The sequence below is a fragment of the Myotis lucifugus genome, unplaced genomic scaffold, assembly GCF_000147115.1.
Source record: "Myotis lucifugus unplaced genomic scaffold, Myoluc2.0 scaffold_325, whole genome shotgun sequence".
Classification (NCBI taxonomy): Eukaryota; Metazoa; Chordata; class Mammalia; order Chiroptera; family Vespertilionidae; genus Myotis; species Myotis lucifugus.
The window spans coordinates 352,257-368,529 of record NW_005871373.1 but is presented as its reverse complement, the minus strand read 5'-3'; the positions used below and the strand labels follow the sequence as shown (position 1 = coordinate 368,529).

Here is a 16,273-nt window from a genome sequence, read left to right as displayed (position 1 = left end):
TCACCAGCGGGTGAGTGGCCAAAAAAGGGAGAAACGAGGGCACACGGATCCTTTGAATGCCTGCGGGGGTCGGGGCAGGCGAGGGCCGGAGCGGGGCGGGGACGTCGACGGGTCGTGCCCCGACCCCCGGCCCCGGGCTCCGGCTCCGGCGAGCGCGCCGGGCGGCGCCCAGCTCCTCGAGGCCGCCCGGTCTGTGCGGCGGCCCCGCTCTGTTGGTTCATTGTACGCCGCTCGCGATGGTAACCCTCCCTTCTCGCCTAGGACCCGGCGCGGATCTTCGAGCTGGTGGAAGTGGTTGGAAATGGCACCTACGGGCAAGTCTATAAGGTCAGTGTGGGCGCCCTCTTTGTTCCCCGCGCGTGGAAACTTCTCGGGGACCGAGGGGCCGCCGGCCCGTGGAGAGCTGCCTGCAGGCCGCCCGCGCAGACGGCGGGCTCCCACCGGCCTCCGAAGACCTCATTTCCTGGCGGTGCGATAAGGAAAGCAGCGGCGCTCGCCGGCACGCTCTGCCCTGGAGTGGGAAGACATTTTTCTAAGACAGCCCTCATTTTGTTGTTTTTCCCAAATCTGGCCCTCTGAGCGTGTGCGAATTAAAATTCAGAATAGAAGGCCTTGTCTGTGATTATCCTAAACCACTGCCTGGCCCTCTTGAAAATTGTCCTCATGTTTCCTCCTGTGAGTGCTTGCCAAGGGCCGAGGTGCAGAGTGGCGGCACTTTATAACGATCAGACCTCCTTCTATTGACGGAAACACATTTGGGGGCAGGAGGGAGGGGCGTGTGTTTGGGCCGCAGGAGCCGGAAGGATTGCCGTGCGCGGATTATAAAGTCTAGTTCCAGGAATAACCTGTTTGACAGGTGTGTAATTGACACAGAAATGAGGGAGGGCGAGGAGGAAAGAGGATGCCCAGCTTTCACACCCACCAGGCCTTTCCAACACCCACCGCCCCACCGCGCGTGCAACGCACCCGGGAGCCAGCGGCCCTGAAGCTGACCCCTGGCGGCCTCCGCCCTCCTGGCGCATCCTCCCGGCTCGGCTCGTGCGGGAGGGGAGTGCGGGAGGCCCGCCCGGCCGAGCGGAGGTGGTGCAGGTGGTGCGGCGTGGAGGCGCAGGCCTGGAGCACGCCACGCACCGCGTTAGGTGCTCCGCGTCGTCATCGTTTCTTCTCCTTAAACGTTTTCTGGAAGTTATGTGCACGGGGCATGCTTCCTAGCTGAGAGGGTGCACGGTTGAGAGAAGAAATACTTCCTGAAGCAGGGCTTTGTGGTTCTCCATGAAGAACTGTCATTGTCTCATTGGGAATGGAGGAGGGGTTGACAGCTGACTTGGGCATTTTCTGCGGCCACATGAAGTGTGAGCCTATTGTCTGCGGCTTTAGGAGAGCGTTCGGGGGCCACTTGAACCTCCCCCCAGCCCGCCTTCCCCCGGCCTGGGCTGTAGATGGGCCTGGGGTCTGGACTTGAGCTGTTCTTAGGGTTCGCAAGTGGAGCAGCCTACGTTTTGTTGTTTAGCCCTTGGGGCCCAGGCCAGATTTTTGAATTTGAAAGGGAGCCCTGTTAAGTCAGCCTCCTGGGCTGGACTGAATTGGACGCCTTTGGGACGTTTTGGAGAAGATTGTGTTGCGGTTTCCGGAGTGGCCTAGTAACGGCTGTAACACTCCCCAGCCCCAATGCTTGTTCAAGAAGGAGTGGGTTTTTTCTAACCCGGTTTTTCTGGCCAAATCTCAGTGGTGAGTGTACTCTTCCAAGTGAGCGAGCCAGCGCTTGTCTCTGACCTGGTCACACGGGTCGGTTGTCTGCATCTTCCTGGGCCAGCTTGGATGTGAAGGGTGGTGAGTAAACCAGAAGCCAGCAGTCTGGTTTAAACCATAAGGAAAAAGAAAGACTGGAACCTGAATGTGTGTTAATGGCTTTCAGAGGTGGGAGAGCTTTGTGGCCGTGGCAGCAGGTTCCTGGTTGTTACGGCTCCTCATTTCCTCTCTGCTTCTAGCCCCTGAGCACTGCATTTGGGAAGTGTTGGGGATTCTGGCAGCAGCACAGCTCTCTGACTACAGAGTTTGTACCTTTGAGAAAAATCTCAAATTATGCAAACCTAAGGAATTAAAAAATCTGCAAAAGAGGCATACAATCATGAACAAAATAGTGCCTGAGATTTTGCTAACCAGCAGTTCTATTTTATTATTTTGGAAAATTTCAACATAGACAAGGAGAGAGAATAGATTACTCACTCAGTTTAACAGTTACCAGCACATGACTAATCTGGTATCTGTGGTCTTCCTCCCCCCCTTATCTTAACCATTTCACCCATAAACACTTCAGTATGTACCTTTTTGGTTTTGTAGATAATCACAATGCCTTCTCACACATTTTCCTGATTGTGTCATGCGTATTTTCATACTATCACAGAAGTTCTTTAATAGTTATGGACTGGGAAGTTTAAGTCTTAGTGGTGGAGATAGTAGAAACAGTAACGTCTCCATTTTCTTCTCCCTTCAAATGTGTAGTTTCTAGAACTATTATGCATTGGAGTTGTTTAGGGTATTTGTTGGCATGATTTGTATATGGTGGTTTTGGGATTTGGTTATTAACACTTTAGCATTTGTTCATTGCTGCTAAACATCCTGCAATGTGAATAGCATCAGAGTTTGGGAAATATTTGTGACTAATTATTTATAAAGAATTTTTTTTTCTTAAAGCAGTTTCAGGTAAAACACCTGTCAGCTGAACAACCCATTGTCCTAATTTATTTCATTAAGTTTTTCTGTTTTTCACTTTCTCTGTGAACTTTTTATGTTATAGCGACAGTGGTTGTTTATTTTGAGAAGATTATATGTGAGGGAGTTTTTTGAGTTTTGATATGTTCTGTGAAAATGGCTTTTTTGGCATAGGTATATCTATAAAACCCTAATATGCAAATAGACCGAATGGTGGAACAACCAAACAACCAGTCACTATGATGTGCGCTGACTACTGAGGGGCGCGCACGGAACATGGCATCGGCAGTAGGCGGCAGAGCACGGAACATGGTAGGCGTCTGGGCGTTGGCCGCAGCAGGATGATGGAGCGGGTTAGCGGGGCCCCAGACCAAGGCGGCTGCCGGTCACTGTCATCGGGGCGAGCCTCTGGTGGTTACTGAAAATTCTTTGCTCCCACGCGCCGTGGTCCTGCCCGGCACTCGCACTTGCTGCCGGCGCTGACCCCTTTGCTCTATGCCATCAGTGTGTGTGAGCGGAGCCAGCGCTGTCAGCACGTGGGAGCGGGGCTACCGGCAAGCGGGACCGGGACAGCGGCAGGAGGGGCTGGGCGGGGGCGCGGAGGATGGGCTGAGACCCACCCGCCCCTGTGCCCATCACAGCCTCGTGGCCCACAGTTCCTTTCAAGGTGCATGAATTCGTGCACTGGGCCCCTAGTAGTTTATAATTTTCTCTGTCTCTAAAAAAAATAATACGTAGTCTGGGTATAGTTGAACAGTGCATACCTGTATTTTAAAAAAGGATTTGAAACACAGGATACATTTTATTGAGAGAAGTTTATTTTTTGCCTTAGGTTTCTGAGGGCTCACAGGGAAGGGCACGCATATAAATTAAAACTTAAAAAAATTGTGAATTTCTCTTTGCAGTGTTTTATTCATAATACCACATATGTGTAACAGAAGTATCTATAGGATGATCTTGTGCATGTTGAGTAAATATAGTGAATTTTAAATATTTTCATCTAAGGGAGAAAGTACTAGCTTGAAAAATAAAAACCAGAAATAATAAATCAAAATTCCTTTTATGTTACATTGGATTTTATTACTTTAAATATTTTGACTGTTGTTTTTTTCTTGGGGTGACTGCTGCTATTGTATATGATGTGAGGATACAGTGGCTGGTATTTTAAATTGTCTTGACCCGGAGAAGGAAGACCCTGTCTCTGGAGAGGTACTGGAGGGAGTGAGAGGGAGGGTGGAGCTCAGTGGGTCAGAGCTACTCCCAGGAAGGACCGAGCCCCTTGGGGCTGTCTGACCCTGGTGGGGGCGGTAGAGGAGGAGAGTTCTCTGGCCGGAGGATGGTCAGCAGCACCAACACTGAGTTTGCCACTGTTCGCACTGTGCTCCTGCTGTCACCCTCATTCGCTGAAGGAAGGTGGGGAGGGCGTGTGGCAGGAAGGCTGCTGGTGACCTTTGGGAGTGCAGGAGGGTCAGGGAGCAGTGGGCATCTCGGGGAGAGGTTGTTTGTGCACGATTCTTGGAGCATTGAGGAGCCATTGGAAGTGTGTTGGGCTTGAGGTCCCTGGGAGCAGGAGATGTGATCAGATGATGTTTTGGAAAGGAACAGGAAAGATGGCTCGCCTAGGACAGCAGCCCAGGAGAGAGCAGGGGAAGCGGTGGTAGCAGTGGTGGTAGAGAGCGAGAGCAAGAGTGGAGGGGGGTGGACTCTGGACTCCATTGAATGTGGTGAATTCGCTCATTCTCCACAGGCTTTGGTGTGGCCCTTTAAATGGGTGCACTGCTTGCCACTGGATTAGGAGCCTTGGGACTTGTGAAAGTGCCAAAACCACTTTCCATTGCGCACCAAAAAAGTGCCATATAAATTGACATTTTGAAGCAAGCACTTGGACTGTTGTGAGGAGTTCTCTAAATGTTATCTTCCGAGTGTTGCATCTTTTGTTCTTAACCAGATGTTCTCCCCAGGGGGCAAAACCAATTTTGTAGAAGTAGATGTTTCCTTAGGAGGCACGTTGGCCTGCCGCTGGGTGGCCTGTACAGACTTGTTCGGACGGAGTTCCTTAATGTAGGGAGGATTCCGGACTTGGGTCAGGTGGGAGGAAGCCAGCCCTGCTGGACACATGTTGGTGTGCACCTCTTAAGAAATACCAACCCCAAACTTCCAAAAATTGTTTAGGAACTAAACTAAATAAGGAACATCTAACACCAGGTAAAGCCCTGCTGCTGATGGGTTTTTAATTCTTGTTGCTTGAAACTTTGTGATAAACATGTGTTCATTTGCATAGCTGCGGACTTGTACTTTGCCTTTAGGGACCATACCTGAGGGCTCCCAGATTGTGAGAGGGTTCAGACCAGGCTGAGGGGACCCCCCCTCCCCCCGCCCCCCAGTGCATGAATTTTCATGCACCGGGCCTCTAGTTAGTAAATACTTGGTCACTGGTTGTGAACAGCTTTTTGAGCCAAGGAATTGCTTGGTCTTAGAACATTAGATGGTTTCCATCTCTCAGTTGTATTAAGTTTGTGATGCCTGTGCTTCTTATCATTAGTATCAGTGCTTTCATTTTTTTGTATCTCAATCATTTAAAAGAAATTGGCAAAGAATAGAAGATTGAGATAGTTGCACAGGTGCACTGCTTTCAGCCCTGGGTGGTCTGGGCCTGACAGACCTGTGGGCCCAAGGCTGCGCTGACCGGGGACAGGCCCTGGAAGGCCCACTTCCTTTTAATATGCAGGTCTGTCATGGACATTGAGGTAAAGCACGCAAAATGCAGACTGCTTGGCAGTTGACTGTTAGAGTCAAGGACTTCACAGGGAATTCTCAAAATCAAACTAGTTAGGATTTGTGACAGTTTTAATGGTTGAAACAATTTTAGGTTACTATCTTACTTTTTAGATATCATATATATATACATACATATATATAAATATTTTAATCCTCACCCAAGGATTGTTTTCTCTCTCTCTCCCTCTCTCTCCCTCTCTTCCTCTCTCCCTCTCTCTCTTTCTTTTTAGAGAGAGAGGAAGGGAAAGGGAAAGAGACGTTTGTAAGTGAAGAGACACATCGTTCAGTTGCTGCCTGCACGACTGGGGATCGAACCAGCAACTTGGGTATGTGCCCTGACCGAGAATCGAACCTGTGACCATTCAGTGCACGGGTCGATGCTCCAACCAACTGAGCCACATTGGCCAGGGCACTACCTTACCTTTTAAAAACTTTCTTTCACAAGTAGATACATAGATGATCACAGGTAATCCTATAAAGTACTTGCAAGTAATTGCTTTGAATATTTACTACAGATTTTTTTGTGAATTCAAGTAGGTTTCTTATAATACCAGTTGGCATTACCAGTGTTAAAATATTAAGATATATTTACTATTTAATTTGGGACCAGGAGGATGAACTGGACGGAAAATGCCAAGTATGGGACATCCACTCTGCCTCCCGGAATGTCTGCTTCCCCAGGCCCCATGCAGACGCTGTATTCCCACAGCACAGGCCCTGGCGCAGCACTCAGCCTCAGCAGGGCTCTAATACAAAGAACTAGAAAAGTGAAAGGAAGAAGCAGACATACAGGATACCCTGTCAAATAGCTATAAAAGTTTTTACTCAGTTTCTGAGACGACTTTGTGTTCCCCAGTCCCAGACCACTTGGAAGAGCACTGACCTGGCGGTGGGTTGTGTCAGGGCGCTGGTCGCTCGGGGGAGGGGGGGGGGGTCGGCTGCCTTAACCAGCTGGAGAATGGGGGTCCACGCCCAGCGGGCGTTCTCCCACCTGGAGAAGTAGGGAGCCAGGCACAGGCTGCTGACAGCTTTATGCCTAATTTGCCTTTGATCCTGGGGCTCGGTAACTACCTCAAGTATGGCCAAATTATTCTATCAGATTTAAATAATGAAAAGAAAAAAGTCACTTTTACGTTATGAGTTAAAAACTTTATTTTCATGATATGATAGGGCAGGGGTCCTCAAACTTTTTAAATGGGGCCAGTTCACTGTCCCTCAGACCGTTGGAGGGCCGGACTATAGTTTAAAAAAAAACTATGAATGAATTCCTATGCACACTGCACATATCTTATTTTGAAGTAAAAAAACAAAACAGGAACAAATACAATATTTGTATTTGCATGTGGCCCGCGGGCCGTAGTTTGAGGACCCCTGTGATAGGGCCTTAAAAACTTAATCAGAGTCATTAAAGCACATGGTTACAATTTAGTGATGCTAAAATTCTCAAATCAGAACTCGGAGTAGTTATTCTAGTCCCAAGAGGAATCTATTTTCAATGCTTTTAGGTGCTGCATCTGAAATTTACTGCCATATTGCTAAATTATGTGCTTATTTGGCTATTTCTTCATCAGTTTTATATATTTACTGACTTTTGACAGTACAGTTGTTGAACTGCTAGTGTAGTTCTATGGTAGTTGAAGATTTAGCTCTTATATTCATCTCCCTTAAATGAATAAGTATATCATAATTTTGGGTTAATATGATAATTGCTTATGTTATCATGACTATGTAAATACCACTTATCTCTGAGCCTAGCAGTCTAATAGGATTACATTTCCTTTTTTAAGCTCTCTTTCCCCCTCATGTTGCCTTACTTTTCATTAGCCCAGTTTTCTGTGTACCTGTCATTGCATTGCCCTAAAAGATACACAAATGCCAATTTTTCCAAATGCTTAAATAAGTCAGATGATTACGTGTTTCAGATAACCTGTTGACTCCACTTATTTCTTCCCTAGAGGTATCTCACAGCTGGCCTGGTGTGGTTGCCTCCTAGACCTGGTCCCTAGCTGCTGCCCTGGAACATCTCTGTCCTGGATACCACAGTCTTCTTTTTTTGGTTTGCTGCCTCATCCTCCTGAAGCACCTCCTCCAGTAGCTTTGTAAGAAAGGTGCATGGCTGTAAAGGTTCTTGGGTGGCCGGAATGTTCTTACTATTTCTTTATATGGGATTTGCATGTCAGCTGTGTGGTTGACAGTATTCTCGGTTGAATTTCTTTTTTTCTTGGAATCTTGAATACAACATTGCTCTGTTGTTTTCGCATGACTCCTTTTAAACTCCTGGGAAGCTTCTAGGGTATTATCTTTATTCTTGGTATTAGATTTTATGAGTGTGTCTTGTTGTCATTTACTGTTCTAAATATTTGGTTAATTTTTTAAAGATCTGGAGATGTCCTTTTTTTCTGAGAAATTTCTTTGTCTTTCACTCCCAACTTCTTTGCTTTCTCTTTTTGGAAGTCGTGTTAGTCACCTCTTTGATTTTCCCTATCTTTTCTTCTATTATATATGTCTTTTGGTCTTTTTGCTTTGCTATTATGAGATATCTCTGCCTTTACATTTCAGTTTTTTTATTGAATTTTTAAATTAGAGCAACGCTCACTTTTTTTAGCTGTACTGTTCTTTCGCGGATATGTCCTTTCTGAGGAAATTGAGTATAGATTTTGTTCGTTTGTTTGGTTTTCTTGTGCTCCTGCATTTTTCCCTGTTTCGCCCAGATTTCATTTTTTTTCTGTCTATTTTGGTCATTGTCTTTAATGCTGAAGATTTTCCTTAAATGCCTGGAGGTTCATGACTGCGCATCTTTGAAGTCCAGCGCTAGAACTGGGTCCGAGGCTCAGTGTGCGGGCGCAGGAGGGTGTTGCTGATGGTGCTTCAGTGTCGGAAGGACAGGTGGGATCAGCACATGATCACAGACTCTGAACCCCACTCTGAAATATCTGTAGGCCTTTTTTGGGGGGTCAGTTTCTCTCAGAGGAATACTCAGAGGCTTTTCCTGTTCAGGGTCTCTCCATCTGTTTATTGTGGTTCAGGGCAGAGAAAGGAGCTGAGCGCCTGTGGTCTGACATGTTGACTTCTCAGCTCTGTGTCCGTGACTTTGCCGTGTGTCCTCTCACAGAGCATGTTTCCTTCCTTTCTGCAGGGACTAACCTTGGGCTCCAGGAGAGCAGCCTGCATTAGGTGGATGGAACCTGGCCCTGCTCCCTAAACACCAGTCCTCCTGAGTACTGCACTGTGATTAGTGCTTCCACATGACTATCTTCCCAGGGTTCTGTGGGGCAAGTTGCCTTCCATTTGGTATCCTTCTCAGTAGCCACTTAGGTTGTAAGGTTTCCTCTTTACTGAATGGATTACCACTCCATCCATTTTTTAAATTGTCAAAACATGTTAGAAATGACCTCTGCTGTCACTTCTTCCCCTTTACTTCTTTACTAGAGGCCCAGTGCATGGATTCGTGCACTGGTGGGGTCCTTCGGCCTGGCCTGCGCCCTCTCGCAATCCAGGACCCCTCGGGGGATGTCAGACTGCCGGTTTTGGCCCGGTCCCTGCAGGCCAGGCTGAGGGACCCCACCGGTGCACTGGGCCTCTAGTATGCATCTAAGATCTTTGGTTAATCTCTTCCCGCTGTCACCCCTACCCCCGTCCCTCTGAGATTCATCAGTCTGTTCCATGTTTCCATGCCTGTGTGTTGAGTGTCTGCTCCCGGGTGGTCAGTGCATGTCATAGCTACCAGCTGAACAGTCCAACAGTCGAACGGTCGCTTAGGCTTGTATATATATATATAGATTCTTCTGTTTATCTTATAATCATGTTTTTGTGTTTTTTTTTTTGGAATTAACCCCACTGAATCCTGTGATCAGTTCACCAACCTAGAGGTTTACTAGAAAACTTATCTTTGACTTTAAACTTCTTTGATTTTGCTCAGGTGTTTGCTATTTTTCATCCAGAACAAAAACTAACGAAACAACCATAGCAACAACAGAAAACAAAACCAGAAGTAAAGCAGTGCCTTAGTGCTTGGCCTCTGTGCTGACACTCAGTTTGGGAGGTGCAGGCCCAGGGCGGTGAGGATGAAGATGGGAGCAGGCAGGATGCAGAGCAGTGCCTTACCGGGCTTGCTGCTACCTGAACAAGCCTTTGAGAGGTTTAGAAGTCCCTTCAGCAGGTTTGCTTTTGTTGTTTTAAACAGCTTTCTTGGAGGTATAGTTGATGTATCATGAAATTCACTCATTGCAAGCTTACATTTCAGTGATTTTTAGTAAATTTACTGGGTGGCGCAGTCATCACCCCAAATCAGTGTTAGAATGCTCTTGTCCTCTTATATTCATTTACAGTTTATCCCTGTTCCAGTCCAGAGCTCCAGACAACCACTAGCCCTGTCCCTTACAAATTGGCCTTTTTGAACATTTCATATAATTGGAATCATGCAGTATGTGTCCTCTGGTGTCTATTTTCTTCCACTGTGCATCATATTCTTGAGGTCCACTGTACTGCTAAGTGTGGCAGCTTATTCCCCTTTTATTGCTGGATAGTTTCCAGAGTGTAGGCATGGCGCTGCAGCTGGCTGTTTCCCCCAGTGAAGCGGGTGGCGGCTGTGTCTGGTCTGGCTGTTCCACTTGGCCTGGCATCCCGACCTGCACGGAGGAGCTGCTTGGTGAAGGGAGAGAGTGGGGCTGTATCTGCGGGGCTTCCCATTCTCATCAGAGCAGATGCCGTGGGCGTGGTGGCCCTGCCTGCCTGCCTGCCTGGGCTGCCTGTCTGTCCTTCCCCCTGGCATCACTGGGAGTTTGTAAGTTTCAGTCGTTTCTTTCACTGTGAATCCAGTTTCTGCTCCTGTGAAGATGCACCGTTTATGATCAGTGAGGTCTGTGAGGTCAGGTATCAGGAACTAGGCTGAAACAGTTTTCCTTCTTGTGCTTTTTGGGGGATTTCATGTGTAATAGCCACCATTTGCCATGTGGTGCTGAAGACGGGTTCCCTTCATCGCAGGCAGACACTGGGCCTCACCAGGATTTAGAAGAAAAACAAAAAATTGATTCTCTTTCGTCAGAAGGATGGATACCAAGTTAAAGAAATGATATCTTATATTACATATGGGGGAATACAATTACTCATTTGATTCGCTTCCAGTGTACCTTTAGAGTATTTTTAAAATCGTTTATTCTAAAGTACTTTTATGATGTCTTTTATGAGGGACTTAACTGCATTCAGGCAAAATTTAATTAAATTTACTAATAGTGCCCTTTGGAAAACCCTTGTACTTGGAGCTTTCGTTCCTATCTGCTCTGATAACACAACACTGCTGGCAGCCAGAACCCTTGGCCCGCCAGTGCTCTGGGACCCTCTTCATGTCCTTGCTGTGCAGTTTTATGACTGTTCAGTTTGAGATCTCAAGTCAAGACTGCTGTGACCTGAGTTAGGGCAGTGTATCCAAGGGGCATACAGTTTATTGGGGTCCCACGTTGGGCACCGAGTCTTGTGAGGTTGAGGATGTGCATTAACGTGACACACAGGCCACCGAGAGTCTTTATTCACCTCCGAGGGGGTGCCTTCACTCCAGGCCTTTTGTTGGAAGTGGGCACACCAGCGCATGTCTGTTCGCTCTCTGTATGTCGTCTACACAGGGTGGGGCAAGAGTAAGTTTCAGTTGTTTGTAAGGAAAATAATACGATAATTAATAAGTAATAATACAAGAATAAACTGTTTCGTGTACTCACAGCTCTAAACCTGCTTTTGCCCACCCTGTATGCTCTTGTATCCATTCTTGTTGTTCCCTTAGTTTCCAGAAAAAACTTGTGGATGTTCAGCTTTTTACTCTTTAGTGATTTGGGGACTGAGTATCTGTCTGGATATTTTGAGCTGGCTCTGCCAGGCAAGATTCCCGTCAATCAGTCCTCCAGTACTTACCGATACACGACCTGTGCAAGGCACCAGGCCAGGCCTGCTCACTGGTGACGAAGAGGAAAGGCAGTCATCTCATGCCCTAGTGGAGCAGGGAGCAAGCAATTTGAAGAGGATGATGCTGTAGGTGGAGAAGAGCCGGGTGGTGGGTGTGCCACAAAGTCGGATCTGATAAGGCAGGTGAGGTGTGCACGGTGAAGCTTTGTGATTTAAATTCAGGTTCTCTGGATGCCACTCAGATGGGCGAGGAGCAAGGACAGTCAGCCTGTAGTTGAAACAAGCCTTGAGCTGATGACTCATCCTCTTGGTTGAGAGACGTGGAATAAAGATAGGAGGGCGTGTCCTGGCTTATGGTAATGGTGGCCCTTTCAGTTTGCCACAAGCCCTCCTTGGGAGGCCTTCCCTCCAGTGTGTGCAGCTGTGGTGTTCATCCTGCATCAGCGAGGAGTTGACAGTTTATCCACTCAGTACCGCAGCGTCCCCAGAGAAGTATGTGGAGGAGTGGCTTCAGCAGCATCTGGACTCGTCTCTGGAATATTGGGTCCTCACCTTGTGCCCTCAGTGAACACAGTGGAGGCTGCTTGGTTGAGCTGCTGCTCGCCTGGACCTTGGGCTAGAAGGCACTTCTGTAAAAAGGCAACAGTGCTGTTGGTGATACTCAAATAGTTTTTAATAAGTTTCTGGAGTTCAGATACACACGGAAACGATTTAAAAAGCGGAGTTTTGCATTTCTTTTTAAGTGCTATATTTATTTTTTTATAATATAGGCAAAAGGTAATTTTATTTTTCTAAGCTTACTTGAGTGAAAGGGTTTTGTTGGTTTTTTGGAAAAAATTTAATATCATGTGAAATATTTCTAACCTTTCTCTAATAATGCTGACAAGATGGTCTTTGCTAGCTATCAAGTGTGAATTGTTTTTGTCTTATTTTGTTTAAATAAGGCCTCTGTCAGTCAGCACCAAGATTGAATTAATTTGCTACTCAATTAGTTGAAAATGTATATTCTCCTTTTCACTTATTATATGAAAAAAGTGACTTAAAATACTAAATAGAGGATTTTAAAAACCCCTCACTCGGGAATGTTTACTCATGAGAGAGAAGAATGAAAGAGAGAGAGAGAGAGAGAGAGAGAGAGAGAGAGAAGAAACATCAATGAGTTGCTTCCCATACAACTGGAGCTGGAACCTGCAATCTAGAACCTTTTTCTTGTACACTCCAACCAACCGAGACACCCAGCCAGGGCCTGTAGGATTTTCTTGAACTGTATTTTGTTTCATTTCTTTCTGGCTCTTTCTGCTGTGGATTTTCTTCTCATTTGTGGTTTGTGTTTCCCCCTTTTATCTGCTTTCTTTTGGATTAATTGAGTGGTTTTATGATTCCATTTTCTGGCTTATTAGCTCTTCCGTAGGTTGCTTTAGGGTTTATAGTATATACTTTTAACTTGTCACAGTTTACCTTCAAATGATATATATTTCATGTACAATATAAGAACATTATAATAGTATCACTTTCATTTCTCCCTACCTTGCCTTGTAGTGTTTTTGTTATACCTTTTACTTTTATATATCATAAGTCTCAAAATATATTGGTGTTATTTTTGTTTAAACAGTTAACTATCTTTTAAAAAGATATACATAGTAAGGGACAAACCCTAATGTAAATACCATGTGGTTTGTGTTTCTGGTGCTCTTTATTTCTTGTATAGATCCACATTTTATCTGGTATCATTTTCTTCTGCCTGAAGGACTTACTTTATCATTTTTTGTAACACAGGACTGACTGCTGGGGATACATTTTGTTCAGCTTTTGTCTGTTACTGGAAAGGGGACCTGGCTCTGATTGCGTCTGCCGAGTCAGCTGGTGGTGTGTGGGTTCTTGACTTCATGCAGGAAGAATTTCACAACACAGGTCCAGGTGAACTTTAGAGGATGTTTATTAAACAATGAAACAAGGAAGGGCTGGGGAAATGAGCCTCTGCTGGTCTGCTTTGGCTCATTAGGAAGTCTGAGAAAAGGGGCCTTGGGGACAAGCTCAGGGTGTTTGCCTGGGATGAACTACCATTGCCCATTGTTGTCCGGGTTACAAGCCTAGTGGAGTCCCTTAGAGATGCTTGCCTGTGGGAGAAGGACAGGCTGGGGGAGGCACGAGTGCTCCTGGGAGGGACAGTGTGCGCTGGGACCTTTGTTTTGAGGGATTCTAAAGGCTGGGAGTTGAGGATTGGTCGTAAAGGAGGATTTCAATAGAATATTAATCAGCTTTATGCTGATGTACCACAAGGAGATTGATTCTCTTAACTCCACCTATCCTTGGGTGTGGTTGGCAAATGGCACTAATTGGATTTTTGCTGTCTGTCTCCCTGAGCTGAGCGGGGTGATTTAAGTTACCCTCTGGTGGAGGAGTGCAGAGCATTTGCTCTTCAGTGTCCCAGTTCAGGGAAGGTGGGGTTCGTTAGATGGCTGCAGCTGCTTGGCATCCTGATTTTCTAGGTGGCTGCAAACTGCTGTTGCACCATCTGTCTGTTTCCTTCTGCTTGTCCTGGGTTGCTGGCCTGTATCCGTAGGTCTGAAAACTTTATTGCTGCTTTAGTTTTAACAGGTAGGTTGTTTTTTCTTTCAATGTTTTCCCACTATCTTGTCACTTGCATTGTTCCTACTGAGAAATCTGCTATTCATTTAGTTCCTTTGTATACATTCGTGATATTTTTTTCTGACCACTTTTAAGATTTTCCCTTTACCCTTGGTTCTGAGCAATTGATTGTGATGTGTCTTGGCTTATTTCTCTTCATGTTTCCTGTGCTTGGGGTTTGTGAGCTTTTTGGATCTGTGGGTTTAGTTAGAAGTTTCAAATTTGGAAAAATTGTAGTCACTATTTCTTCAGATTTTTTTCATCTCCCCTGTTTTTACATTTGGGTACTCCCATCACATGTTTATTAGGCCACCTAAAGTTGTTTCATGGCTCCCCCTTACCCCTACTTTGGGCTTTTTTGGGCTAGTTTCTTTTGTTATGCCTTATGTCAATGTATCTTTTTTTCTTCAGTGTTGACTCTGCCATTAATCCTGAGTAGTGTATTTTTCATCTCAGACATTGTGTGTTTTTTGTTTTGTGGTTTTTTTTTTAATCCTCACTAGAGGATATATTTTTTTCATTGGTTTTTAGAGAGAGTGGAAGTGGTGGGGAGAGAGAAAGAGGAACATCAATGTGAGAAACATTGATTGGTTACCTCCAGCCGGCAGGACGGGGGATGGAACCTGCAAGCCAGGTTCTGTACACGCCCTTGACTGGGAATCAAACCTGCGACCCTTTGGTGCACAGGAGGACGCACAACCAATTGAGCCACACTGGCTGGGGCCCCTCCCCCTTTTTTGATGGGAGTAGTTGGGAGTAGGAGGAGATTAACCTTCACTAAAAAATGGTTTATTTCGGCCAGTGCTCAATTGGTTAGAGCATTGTCCCAATACACCAAGGTTTCAGGTTTGATCCTGGTCAGGGCACATACAAACAACCAAAGAATACACGAATAAACAGAACAACAAAGTTGATGTCTGTTTCCCTCTCCCTCTCTCTCTTGTTCTCTCTCTTCCTCCTTCCACCCCTTATTTCCTCTTTCTAAAATCAATAAAAAATTTAAAAAAGAGCTTATTGTAATGTGATTCAGCTATCCCACTATTTACCCGTTTTCAGTTATAATTCAATGGCTTTTAGTATATTCACAGAGTGTGCTGTCATAGCTGTAGTTGAGAACACATTTATCATCTATACTAATAAAAGGGTAATATGCTAATTAGACCGGATAGATCAGACGTCTTCTGGACGTCCGACGTCCTTCTGGACAAAGCCACGGTGGTGGGGGCTGAGGCAGAGGCAGTTAGGGGCAATCAGGCCGGTAGGGGAAAGCAGTTAGGGGTGATCAGGCTGGCAGGGGAGCAAGCAGTTAGGGGCGACCAGGCCAGTGGGGGAGCAAGCAATTAGGGGTGAGATAAGGCTGGTACGGGGGAGCAAGCAGTTAGGGGCGATCAGGCCGGTGGGGGAGCAAGCAGTTAGGGGCTAGATCAGGCTGGTAGGAGAGCAAGCAATTAGGAGTGAGATCAGGCTGGCGCACGGGAGCAAGCAGTTAGGGGCACGATCAGGCAGGTGTGGGGGAGCAAGCAGTGAGGGCCACGATCAGGCCGGTGTGGGGGAGCAAGCAGTGAGGGGCGAGATCAGGCAGGCAGGCAGAGGCGGTTAGGGGCGATCAGGCCAGCAGGGGTGCAGTTAGAGCAATCATGCTGGCAGGGGAGCAGTTAGGGACATCAGGCAGGCTGGCAGAGGTGGTTAGGGGTGATCAGGCTGGCAGGGGAGCAGTTCCGGGCGATCAGGTTGGCAGGGGAGCAGTTAGGCGCATCAGGTAGGCAGAGGCGGTTAGGGGTGATCAGGCAGGCAGGCAGAGTGGTTAGGGGCAATCAGTCAGGCAGGCAGGCGAGCGGTTAGGAGCCAGTGGTCCTGGATTGCGAGAGGGATGTCTGACTGCTAGTTTAGGCCCGACCCCGCAGAGATTGGGCCTAAACCAGCAGTTGGACATCCCCTGAGGGGTCCCAGATTGAGAGGGTGCAGGCCGGGCTGAGGGGGACCCCCCCTCCCCATGCACGAATTTTGTGCACCGGATCTCTAGTTCTAAAAAGAAACCCCATACCCCAGTCATCCTATTACTACCTCTCCCTTTTCCTTTCTTCAGTCCTAGGCTACAACTAATTGACTTTCTGTCTCTATAGATTTACCAATTCTGGACATCTATACTAATAAAAGCGTAATATGCTAATTAGACCAGATGTCCTTCTGGATGACCTTCCGGATGAAGCCGGGGCTGCAAGGGAAGCCCGGGTCCTGGGTGATTGCTAGTGGCTGGAGGGAA

At 46.7% G+C, this 16,273-nt stretch overlaps 1 protein-coding gene across 33 annotated transcripts in view; it reads left to right on the top strand.

The window, feature by feature from the left end:
• The first annotated feature begins 186 nt into the window (after window positions 1-186).
• The window catches only part of MAP4K4 (mitogen-activated protein kinase kinase kinase kinase 4), a 185,128-nt gene continuing 169,041 nt past the window's right edge, over window positions 187-16,273 (top strand). For 19 of the 33 annotated variants that reach the window (XM_014466135.2, XM_014466129.2, XM_014466143.2 and 16 more), the window contains exon 1: window positions 188-327. The gene's annotated coding sequence lies outside the window, so the exon portion shown is untranslated. Of the gene's footprint in view, window positions 328-16,273 lie in introns of all 33 variants that reach the window. The other 14 variants (XM_023764260.1, XM_023764254.1, XM_023764257.1 and 11 more) reach the window with 2 other exon arrangements.